We start from the raw sequence: 12,397 nt of genomic DNA, 5'->3' as shown, positions 1-12,397 counted from the left end.
GTTTTGCAGTAGTGCTGATGAATCATCCAAGAGACCAGTTCATAAAATAAAAATGTAATAAAACATAATGGGAATGGTTTTTCCTCGTCCTGCCACGTAGCTCTTATTAACATTAATGGGAATTGTAAGTGGGTTTGGAAAGGGGAGGACGCCTGGTTTTTCCAAAGGCTTTATATTTAGACCAATTCAATGAGCGGGTCTCATGTGCTTTATTCAAGCACAATCTGGAATAAAGGCAGGGGGATACAGGGCCTCTCTTTGGAGAATAGCATGCTTTCTGTTGGGGTGATTTGATTTATTTTACTGTTCAGAAGTGTGGAGACAGGGCAGGGGAGCCATGAGACGCAGAGAAGGGTGCTGTTTTATTGCTTAAGCCTAACACACAGTGAATACGTTCACTTATAATAATGATTTCAAAACACACCCTTGTAAAATGGATCTATTTGCTCTTGATTTAGTATTCCATGCAGTATATCTTACTCTACCCCCAACTCTGACAACACGTAAGGAAACATCTCAGAGGGGGGGAGAAAGAAAATAATGGTTTTTTTTTCTCTTAATTGAATCAGGCCTTCCAGTTTCTCTCTGGGACTGAGCAATTGCCCCGAGGAGCTAGTTTCCCTCACTTGGTGAGTGTTGTCTGTGCGGATGAGGGTTGCCGAGCAGCTAGCACTCAGAAGTTTATTTTTTCTAATTGGAGAATATAGAGCACATTTTCATGGTGCGAAACTTGAAAAAACTCTCAGAAGGTAGAAACAGAATAAAAACCATCCATAATCTAATCATCTAGAAAAACTACTCTGTTGCTACATTTTAATAGATGTGTATTTATATGTATGAATCTTTATGTATGTTTTATGATCCTGACTGATACTGTGTATAGATCTTTATACCTTTCCTTGTAAAATCATTTTATGATGACTGTTTTCCCATGTCTTTATATGGTCTTTGAAAGCGTGGTTTTTGTGGCTAAATAATTATGAGCCCATTTCTTCAATTATCATCCTAGGGTTGGATATTTAGACTGTTCGCTAACAGCAAAAATCCTTTTGTATGCATTTTGATGTCTGGAATTGACGCAGAGTATTGTACGGTTAATAGGGTTTGCTATTTTGAAAGATGAAAATATGATGTTGCTGTTTTAACTTTCGTTAGTTTGATTGATAGAGCAACAGAGCACTTATTCAAATGTTTATTTGCGCTTGCAGTCGCTACTTGGTGAGTAGACAGCATAGTGCTTCCTAGGACCACATAAATCCGCACATTGGAGGCTGACATTCATTTCGAACTGTACTTAAATATTACCTGTGGGCCAATGTTTTAGGGCTGGAAGTTACAGATATTATTATGGAACTCTTAGGAACAGTTTGTTGAAAAGAGAGACGTAATTATTCATGTACTAAGAGAGAAATTACAGTGTCCGTGTCCCAAAATGTCTTTAAAGTCTGTAGGCTCATGGCAAAAACCCATGTTTTCTTAGCAATTTGAAAGTAAAGGTATTGTCTGGATAGATGGGGTGTTGCTGATACCAGATACTGCTCTAGCAGAGTTCGACTGAAAGCTGTTCTGGGTTCCACTGGAACAACAGCTCTTCAGAGTTTAATTGAGCCAAACCCAAATGCTGGAAGAAAAAAAGAAAGAAAAAAGCCTTTTGGCAAATTCCCATGACAGTGATTATGAGCTCTAAGCAAATGGGATAAACAAATGGGAGTTTTTCTTTTAGGGACTTTAAATTCTCTTTTTTATCCTATCTCCTATGTTCACCCACCTTTAGTAGTGAATTCTGAATTTATGGTGAATTCCAAACCAGACAACACTGGACTATTCTGATGAACTTTACAAATGAGCTTTTCTGAGCGTCCTTACGTAGAGCTACCACCTGGGACTCTTTTGGGGGTGGGAGTGAAATTATTAACGATACTTCTTTGTTGTCTTGTTACTTGGAGATCCAACCATATGGATGTATTGTCTTATCTAATCAGCCTCTACAACTTACTTGCTCTAAGTCGCTAAAGACAGCTCCTGGCTTGCAAATCTTACTCCTTGACATTGTTGGCATGTTGATTGGAAACCAAACCGAATACCATACCCCCTGCTGTTGCTTAAAGTGTTTTGAGCAGGATAATCCTTTGCTGTGTAGAAATACACCACAGATTTGTAGGATGTCTAGAATAGCGACGCCTTCTGTAACAGGTACGCTCGGAACGTGACAACTCCCCAAAATGCATGCTGATATTTTCATAGCCTTTGTCAGGGAATCATGGAAGAAACAAGGAAATGAATGGCCCAGCCCCTCCCTTGTCAGAGCTTATGGTCATTTAGTGAGACAAAGTGCACAGTTACGATGCAGAAGAGAACGTGATAAGGAAGGGACAAGCGAAGGTCTACTAGGGGCTATAGACAGAAGGGAGTCATGAGGTGATGTTCTATCTATCTTTTAATTATTATTATTTTTGGTCGGGGGGCATCTGGGTGGCTCAGCGGGTTAAGCATCTGCCCTTGGCTCAGGTCATGATCCCAGGGTCGTGGCATCAAGTCCCGCATCGGGCTCTCTGCTCAGCAGATAGCCTGCTTCTCCCTTGACCTGCTACTCCCCCTGCTTGTGCTCTCTCTCCCTTTCTGACAAATAAATAAATAAAATCTTAAAATAAATTTTACTTAGATATTGCAGGCCATATATATATATATATATATGTAATAATAATAATACATAATAATAATATATAATAATAATATAATCCTGTGTAAAGGCATATGTCAAAAGCAACAACATCAATATTTGCCTCCCCAAAGGTGATCGCTTTCAGTTTTGCTAGCTATTTATTTTTTAGCATTCATCTGATTCTCTAAAACTGTATGTATATAGTTATTTCTTGATTTACTTTTTAAATGGTAAGCCACCTGTTATGATATATTATTCTTCCATTCTCAACATCCTACCACTATGTTTTTATATGTAATAATATAATATTTTCCTTTTAATATATTCTTTACCATGGAGTATATTATTTAAACATTTAATGTAGATAATTACATCTAATTTCTTTCCTTTTTTTCCCCCCCCTATAAAGAACACCTCCACTCCCTTTCGGAAATTCTCTCCTTATCACTGTTCTCTCACCAAACGCTCTGGCAGAACTCTCTCTTCTTTTAATGGAAGACATATTTCTCCTAGGAAATGACCTTCTGTCCTTTTCCCTTTCTTCCCTTGGGTTTTTGACTTCTCATTCCCTTCCTCTCATTTTAGTGTGGCCTGAGGACGGTGCTGGAAAGGAGGGGGACGTGTATCTTCCATCGTTCACCTGTAACGGTCTCACTCACTCTCTCTGAAGGTGGTTGTGAAGAGGGTTGGAGAGGCCTTCACAGAGCAGTAGTGACTTCAGAGGTGGGCTTTTGTACATGACTCACACCTCTACAGAACGGCGGGACAAGAAGGAAATCCACTCAGAAGGTGTGACAGACACGGGACAGGGTGGAAGAAAGGGCTTGTCTTCCCTCATCTGTGGAGGACAAGGGTATGCTCAGGGATGTAAAGAGGCGTCTATGCGGTGTTCCCCCAGTGATGGCCTTTCAGCACCCAGTGGAATGTGAGGAACTAATAGTGACTTACATAAAACATTTCACTTGCCAGAAGACTCACTAGGTAGGAGAGGGGTGCAGCTTATCTGAGGGTGAGAAATCAGATTTTATTATGTCCCTATTATACGGTCTTTTCTGCTTTTGAGGAAGGCATAGCGCTTGCTTCATAGCATTGGTTGGAAGAATTATCAAGATGATTTGGTTAGCTTTCAAATGAGTACATCTGACTCTCGAAGGCGTACGATCACCTCAGAAATAGTTACCTTACCCCAAGTCGAACGCGGCTTGTCTGTGGCAGTTTGCTTGGTCTCTTTCTCCCTGCCCACACGGACGTCTACAGGCCCACTGCCACCCTTCTCTCTGAGGAGGGCAGTAGAGTCCCACAAATCACACTTCCTCCACTGGCTTTGTTCCCTTTTCATTATTCATGCTGGTTTTCCCTTTTTTTTTTTTCTCCTGGAGTCTCTCTTTTGTATAATTCCATCATCCGTTCTCAGGGGAATGATATTGTCTACGGGGGAAGGCCTCACTGGCTGCAACGTAGCACACTTGTATTTAAACATCGGGGAGTTCTAAATACAGAATGTCAGGGCTGGAAGCGACTCCCAGATCAGCACAGAACCCTTGCCTCTTACAAAACCTGAAAACCATAAAGGTGACTTGACTTGCTCAAAGTCTCAAGTTAGGTATGACGAGCACAGAGACTAGACTCCATGTCTCCAAACTGTAGCTTCTGCTTGTATGATTTTACTCATTTTTGGCAGCTGGTGCCCACAATGCATCTACTAACAAAGGAAGTACAATTCATTATCATGAAATTTTATTATTATAATTATTTTATTTTGTTTTATTTTATTTTATTTTATTTTATTTTATTTTATTTTATTTTATTTTATTTGTTTAGGTAATCTCTATACCCATCATGGGGCTTGAACTCATGACCCTGAGATCAAGAGTCACAAGTTCTACCATCATGAAATTAAAATGTTTGCTCAAGTTTTTTTAAATATTGCCTTGTCTATCCCATTTCTGTTTGCACTAAAAGTGAAGTAGGATTCCCTTTCCCACTCATCAGAGGATTTATTTATTTTTCTTAATATGTGTTACATATTATATACTATGTTAGGCTTTGTGAAGGATATAAAAATGGTATGTCTACTTAGAGAGTTAAGCTATAAACCAAAAATAGCCAAACAAGTTAAAATAATATAAAATCATAAAGGAAGGGTCATTCTAACTAGTTGGTAGGTTAGTTGTACTAGTTACCAGGTAAATGATCTACACGGTAAGAGCTCTGATATCTGATGGGAAAGAGTTTGTGGAGGCAAAAAATGAGAAGTGGACATAGACCTTGAAAGATGGGTTGATGTCCACAGCAAAGGTGGGGAACAGAACATTCCAGAAGGAACAGTCATTCATGACGCTGATGCCCTCCTGGGCCAGATACTGGCAAAGTGCTAGGCAGGTGGAAACGCTCTCAAGGAGTCCAAAATCCAGCACGCCCACCACTCCTGCCTCACTACAGCAGAGCTTTCCGAAGGCCTGACTCACCAGAGAACTTACGATGTGTGGCAGGAAACAGGGCTGGGAGAGAGGCTCAGGTCTGTGCTTCAGATGCCACAGGCGAGGCATCCCTGCAGCACCACGGAACTGGAAGAGACATGGGCAGTCCTCATTCGGGCCATGGGTAATGGCCTGAACAGAGAGGCTGAGCTCAGGGTTTTCCTGTGCAGAAATCTGAGATGGAGAGGAAGGGCCATCATGGAGGTGGAGAGAAGAAGCCAGATAAGTTCGCAGGCCCATCCTAGACCTCTGACCGAGAGCATAAGAATGCGCACAGCAAGGCCACTCAGAATGGACCGCATCTGTTTTTTGGACAACAGGGCCCAATTGTCACCGCCACTCCCCCACAGGACACAGACGTGCCCATCAGGGGCTGAGAACCCACTTTCCTAAGACAGGGGCTGGAGCTTCATAAGTAAGAGAACTTGTGTGAGGTTCTCCCTGTCCTGTCCCCACTGCCGAGACTTCACCCCTGAGCAAAGGTGGGCTCTCCCACAACATCGGGGCGCAAAGTAGAGCCCAAATAGGAGGTATTAATTAGGATCCTGTGTTCAAACTTCTCCCTTCCTCCAGACCCATCTCTCCCCAACCATGCTGACCTTCAGTCACGTGACGCTTCCCCTCCCCTCCTTTTTGCTCACGTTGCTGCCCTGATCGCCATCAGGAACGGGGCTGGGGGCATCCGGGGAGTGTCAGGAATGCTGCCCCTGCTCTCCGCTCCTGCGAGATGCTGGTGAAGTGGTGTGTCGGTAATAGGGCTGTAGAAAAGAATGCATTGATTTCTCGGCGGATTTTTTTAAAGGCTTTGGGACATGACTGAGGGAATGGCTAATTACTATTTATGACTGTTTCATTCGGAGCTAATTGCCGGAGCTGCTGCAGACGCGGGGGGGTTCTCACTGCTGCTCTGCTCCAAATGTGCAAACAGTCATAAAATGGTCGATGGGGGCTGATTCTTTGCACACCACTCCTGAAACGGAGTGTGTGTGTGTGTGTGTGTACACACACCCACAATTGCACAGATTTCAAGGAGCACAGAGGTAATTCCTGAAAATCCTCTATTTTCGATAGGTCATAGGTGTACACCAGGGCCGACATGTCCTTGTGTAATTAACCGTGCTGAATACAGCACTCCTCTGAGACCTGAAACAACTAAGGGGTTTCAGTGCCTCTGTACCCGCTGGCTTGACCAGAGGAGCAGGGACAGCAAGCGGACGGATAAGTTAGCGGGATTCATCAAAGTTTGATTAAAGTAAAGAAATATGTAGAAATATTAAATGGAGGCTGGAGGGGTTTCCCCCAAGTCATGCTTTGGCTCTCCCTTAATTGATTTTCCTACTTAGTGTGAACCCAGGACGGCTGCACTTTATAGGGGGTGAGTCCCTGGATGTGTGGTGGGAGAGTCCGCCATGCACATCTGGAAAGCAGCTTTGGGTCTGGTCAGTGAAAGATGGTCCCAATGTGTGTCCCCAGGCCCCAGGCACCGGCCTTCTTCCGCAAGTGTGTGGCAGCAGCAGCAGGGAAGCAGACAGGGGTGTGGCTCAGGGAGACTGGAGAGGAGGGTGCTCTAAGTCTCTGCTGTAAACCAAGGGAAATGACCTCACAGTCCAGGACCATTTCCAGCCAGTGTCATTGTTTTTTTTTCCAGGTACCATTATATGCTCAGGAAAGCCTGACCTTCATTTATTTTTATTTTTTTCTTTTTTATGGAAGGGAACGGGGAGTGGATCAATCAAGGGTATATATGAGAGTCTCTAACTGATAACCCGTTTAACACTCCTGATGGGTTGGTTGGTTGCACATCTCCACGATGCATGTAACGGGGCCAATTAATGAGCAGCAAATTGGTGAAAACCAGCCTTTCCTGAGTTTGGCTTCTATAAGGGCCTGGGACCGAGATCTGGCAGGGTTCTTTGTGCAGGGCAAGGAAGGAACATGCTTGGAGGTGAGACAGAAGCGGCGGCTGTCGCATCCTGGAGGAAGACGGGGGAGAGTGCTGATGTAGGCATTTGAGGGACATTTAAGAAACACTGGGACTCTGATCCTGCCCAGGTCCCTGGGACAGAGGATGTGGGGGGTGCACTCCTGGAGATGGATCCCAAGCCCCTGGGCTCCCAGCCTGACGAAGACACCTGGTGTTCAACATGGGCACATATGTAGAGTTGACTGCTTCAAAGGCAACCTGCAGGACTGGCAAGGAGGGGTCCAAAGGGAACCCTAACTGCAGGAGCCTGGGGGGTTTTGCTCATTGGAGAGTCATCCCCAGCCCCTCTGTGGGTGATCCTAGGACAGAGTGGGTATTTTACAATCTGAATGCAACCGAATGCCTCTCGATCATTGAGACAGGGTTTCAGAGTCAAAACTAAGTGCACTTAGAAGATTTAAGTAAAGTGGTTTTTGTTTGTTTGGGGTTTTTTTTTTGCACTTGAATGCAGTAAATTAAAATCCATACTCATTGCACAGGTTTAGAATTCAAATAACAACAAGGAAATACATTCACAGGCCTGGTGTAGGGTCACAGATCACCTGAAATAATGCTTCCTCATTGTCCGTTGGGTGTCAACAATGGTTATTGTCTTAAGTTCGAATCTGACAGACCCCTTTTGGGTTTTGTGCAGGGTGCAAGAATTAAAAAGCTAACATGGCAGACTTCCTATTAAGGCACATTCAGACTTGTAGGGAAGACAGATATGTGAATAGAAGATTTGAATGTGACGTCATAAGCACATAAGTAAGACTTCAGAGCTGAACATTTATCCTTTTTAATTTTAGTTTCCATGGACATCTGAGTTTAAAGTACTCTTACGTGTTAAATATGTCTGCTTTTTCCTTAGGGATTAGATTCCAGTATTGTGTTAGTTTCAAATATAATTTTTATACCTTTATAAAATATATAATGAAATATTTCTTCTTCTTCTTCTTTTTCTTTTTTTTTGCAAGCTCATTCTGAACAAGTGTATATTAGTTTGCTAAGGCTGCTATAAGAAAATTCCACACCCTGGGTAACTTGAACAACAGAAACCTACTGTGTCCCTGTTCTGGAGGCTGAAGTCCAAGATTAGAGCATCAGGGAGGCCATGCTACCTCTCCAGGCTCTAGGAATGGATCTGTTCAGGTTTCTCCCCTTACTTCTGATAATTCCTTGGTTTGTGGAGGCATATCTCCAGTCTTCCCAGGGCATTCTCCCCGATCGTGCCTAGATTTTTTCTTTTAATAAAGATACCAGTCATATTGGTTAGGCCTTCTGCCCTAGTATGACCCCATTTTACAAATTACATCATCAATGACCCTATTTCCAAATAAAATAATTTTCTGAGGTACTAGGGATTAGGATTTCAACCTGTGATTTGGGGGCGGGAGGGGTGCATTTCAACCCCTCGCAGAGGGTATCATTTCTATTCTATCATCTTTTATTCCTCTAGAGAAACCCCCTTTGAATTGGTTCACCACTGTCCTAAGTGGGCCCAACATGTATGCCTCTTTCTGTATGAAATGCCTCACTAGCATCATTTATAAAGACACACTGTGATGCCTATAAGAGAGGGTCTGTATTTTCCATTTTATTGCTAATGACTTTCAGGATGCCCATCTACATTTCCTGTAGCAACTGTGGAGCACTGTATGAGATTTGGCTAGATGGTTTTCTTTTCTCTGAGTCTTGTAGATAGTTAAAACTGACTGCTTCCCTCTTGGGGCACTTTTGTTTGTTGCTGGTGATGGTCATGGGAGCCTTGCAAGTCAAGGAGAGCCTTGACTGGTGGAGTGCATCTCTACTCTAGTAGTTCCTTTGGTTCCTTCGGTAGCTCTTAGAAATGTAATATATAGGTCTAGTCGTTTAGTGTATGCTTCCTGCAAGCTCTTTCTCTAAGTGGTATTATATGGAAGCATGGAGTCTTTCTGTCCTTCATGGCCACCGAGTATTATTATATGGAATTATATAGAATTATTATATGGTATTATATGGAAGTATGGAGTCTTTCTGTCTTCATGGCCACCGAGTCTTTCTGTCCTTCATGGCCAGCCTACATCTGTTCATTGCAAACACCGGTCCATCTTCAGCTAAATTCAGTGTAGTCATCTCTATCTTCTTCCACATCCTGCCTGCTTGAGTTTTCTTAGACTTCAGCCAGGCACCAGATTCTGTGATTCTCTTGAAGGTAGTGAACACATTCACCTTAGTCTGGGTGCTCTTCTTACCGACCCAGAGGGAATGGAGATAGTAAGCCCCATTACCATTGGAACATGGGAAGGTAGACTCTCGGCAAAGCAAAATCTCTCTCCAAAAATAGTCATCTCCACAAATTCTCACTTTCTGACACCTTTATACAATATGCACACCTTTTTGTATGTTAGCTATATTTCAATAACAAAGTTGAAGGCCTTACCTAATTGCTGCTATTACATAGTCTTTACTCACAGAGTAGCTTTAAATTTGTTACATTTTCAAATCTCAATAACTCTATTAGCTAGGAAGGCAGGTAACAGCAGCCACATGTGACAGATGAGGATGTTGAGGTCCAGATAGTGTAAGTAACTCACCCCAGTACAGATGGCAGCTGAACTGGACTAGAAACTTGATTTTCTGATCATTGTGCGCACAATGAATGTTTTCAATGAGAATCCCACAACCCTGGGATGATGTGGTAGATACGAGGGAAATGTGAAGTTTAAAAAACAAAAAACACAGTTTTCCAATACTTTGATTTGCTTTTTGTTGCATTCATGGTATTTCAAATAAAGGGGTTTTTGAAGTTTTTATATTTTTCCAAAAAGGGCTTGGGGAAAGAAAAAAAAGACTAAGGAAAATGACACTCACATATTCTCTTCCACTAGACCTATACTCTTCTTCAGCTCACATAGCCTGCCGGGTCGACACACGTGGATGGTAGGCAATGCACTTGGCCGTGATGACATTTATACTGAGACAAAAAGTAAATCTCTCATTCCAGTTTAGCTTTTAAAAAAAGTTATCAGCATACAAGGTACTTTCAAATTACAGCTAATGAAGACTTGAAGAATTAAAACCCCAAGGACGTTTCCTATTCAGAAAGCTAAAGAGCTCGCTAAACAAAAATAAACTATAAACATGAACTCTGACTCCTTCTCCTGCCCCTCCCCCACCCAAGCCCCTCTGATTTTTCTGGTTTATTTTAAGCTCATGGAGAACAAAAACCTTGCTGTTCCTTAACAAGTGAGAATGACTTGCCCAGACACACAATAAAACATTTGTGACAAGCGAGCGTGCACGCCCTTAACCCCGATTTTGCTCGGCACAAGGTACTCTGGCTGCCTGTTTCAACAAAGGGCCTTCTGTCCCCACTCATTGCCAAGGCTGAATGCCAATTGTCTTCCGTCTGATTGCGCCTTGAGCCCCACTCCTCTCAGTGGATGGATGAGAGCACCGCCTAGGATACCAGGACCTCCTGGGCTGAGTGAAGGGAGGATATTATTTTAAGTTAACTTTCCTTTATCCTCCGTTCTTTGAAAAATGTAAGGTGTGTCTTTGCTTTGCTTCTCTTCAGCAAGTGCCCACTCAGCCCATCCTCCAGCCCCCTTCCCTAAAACAGCTCCTTTTCCCACCGGTGGGCCATGTTGCCTTTGACCAAGATGGCACAAGACTAATGCAGACTCAGTTCTGTTAGATATCCTCCCCAGATCCACACTATTGTAGCGGGTGGTAAGGAGCATCGTCAATATGGAACAAAATACCCAGAAAGCAGCAAAGTGAAGAATGCTATGGAGAGGAGGAAGGGGAAAATCAAGAAGGTGTTATGGAGAGGCATTCCCTTAGAAAAGAGGACATTAAATGGCCTTTTGGCAACTTCTTGAAATGAAATTCCCCCCAAATCTAAAATTCTTCCTGGGTCATCCTCGGTTCTTGTCACTCAGTTTCTTTAGAGAACTAGAATAACTTTTGTCTAATTATGGAAACAGTATGTTACTATAATTTATTAAAAAAGACTACAAAGGAGAAAATGAAAACCCCCACGATTTAAGGATATGTAATCAAGATTTCTCTTTGTGTGTCTCACATAGATACACAATACCGTTTATTTGGTAAATTATGTGTTCTGAATAGTAATATACTACGGAAATATTTTATTGGTAACAGATATTAATTTAACACTTGGCTGGAATTTTATATCATATGTTATATTTATATAAACAATCCCTTATAGTTGATCTTTTGGGTCAAAGTTTTTTGCTATTCTAAATAATATTGCAACGGGAATCTTTAGAGCTACACTTAATTTTATGGGGAAGTAAGTAGAAGAGGAATTTTTATAGTAAAAGATAATGCAGACTTCAGAATATCTTGATGTTTATTGTGGTCCAGGAAAATTATTCTTCCTGCATTATCTTACAGCACCCTCTCCTCCTGTTCTTTACAAATACTACTTTGAATGAGCAGGGCTAGACTTACATCTTCTTAGCCCTAATGCACTTTTCTCAACCTATCTTTAATTTAAACTGTTACGCATAGGATACAAATAAGAAAACGCGTCAACATACTCGTGTATCCAACATGTTTCTGCCTCTTTTTGTTTCATGATTAGTTCAGTGTTAGAGTGGGGAGTCCTTGCTTTACCTGTTGTGAATCCCATTCATTCAGGGGGACAGTGTGTAGCCTATGCAGGAAGAAGGTCTTGAAAACATTATTTCATTTGAAATTCCTTGTGTTCTGCTTGGAAGTGCTTATCTCAAAAGAAGGTAGACATTGTTATCTCCACAGCAATATAACAACACAGTAATCATACTGCTGGGAATGAGTGAAATTGTCTGGTTATTTGTAAGAGAGGCCTTAAAATTATATTTTAAGTTACTTAGCTTTAGGGGACTGCTGGCCATTTGAAAATTAAGTTTTTCTTTTCTCAAAGATCTTTTTTTCCCTGCCAGACACTGTGTTTTGTCATACAATAATCATCATTGATTTCTTAATTGTGCTCTTGATTCTTTCTTAGCAAAATAGAGTGGCAAATTTGATTGAAATCCTTATAGCTAGGTTGTCTGTAGGCTTACTGTCAATACAAGCGTTTTCTTCCTTTCCAGTTTGCATCCCAAGGACAAATAATTCAGCCTCCTGAGATTGTTATTCACTGCCCCTCTCCTTCAGGCACACAGACACACACACACAGACACACAGGAGATCACAAGGCCTTATCAGGAATGCCTAGCTGATCTTTTGTCTTTACCTAGTTCAAATAACTATTTATTTTTCAGCATATAAAGAACAAACTGTGGGTAAATATTGTTC

This window comes from Mustela erminea, chromosome 4 (genome assembly GCF_009829155.1).
Source record: "Mustela erminea isolate mMusErm1 chromosome 4, mMusErm1.Pri, whole genome shotgun sequence".
Lineage (NCBI taxonomy): Eukaryota > Metazoa > Chordata > Mammalia > Carnivora > Mustelidae > Mustela > Mustela erminea.
The sequence above is the reverse complement of the archived record's forward strand: the minus strand, read 5'-3'. Positions refer to the sequence as shown.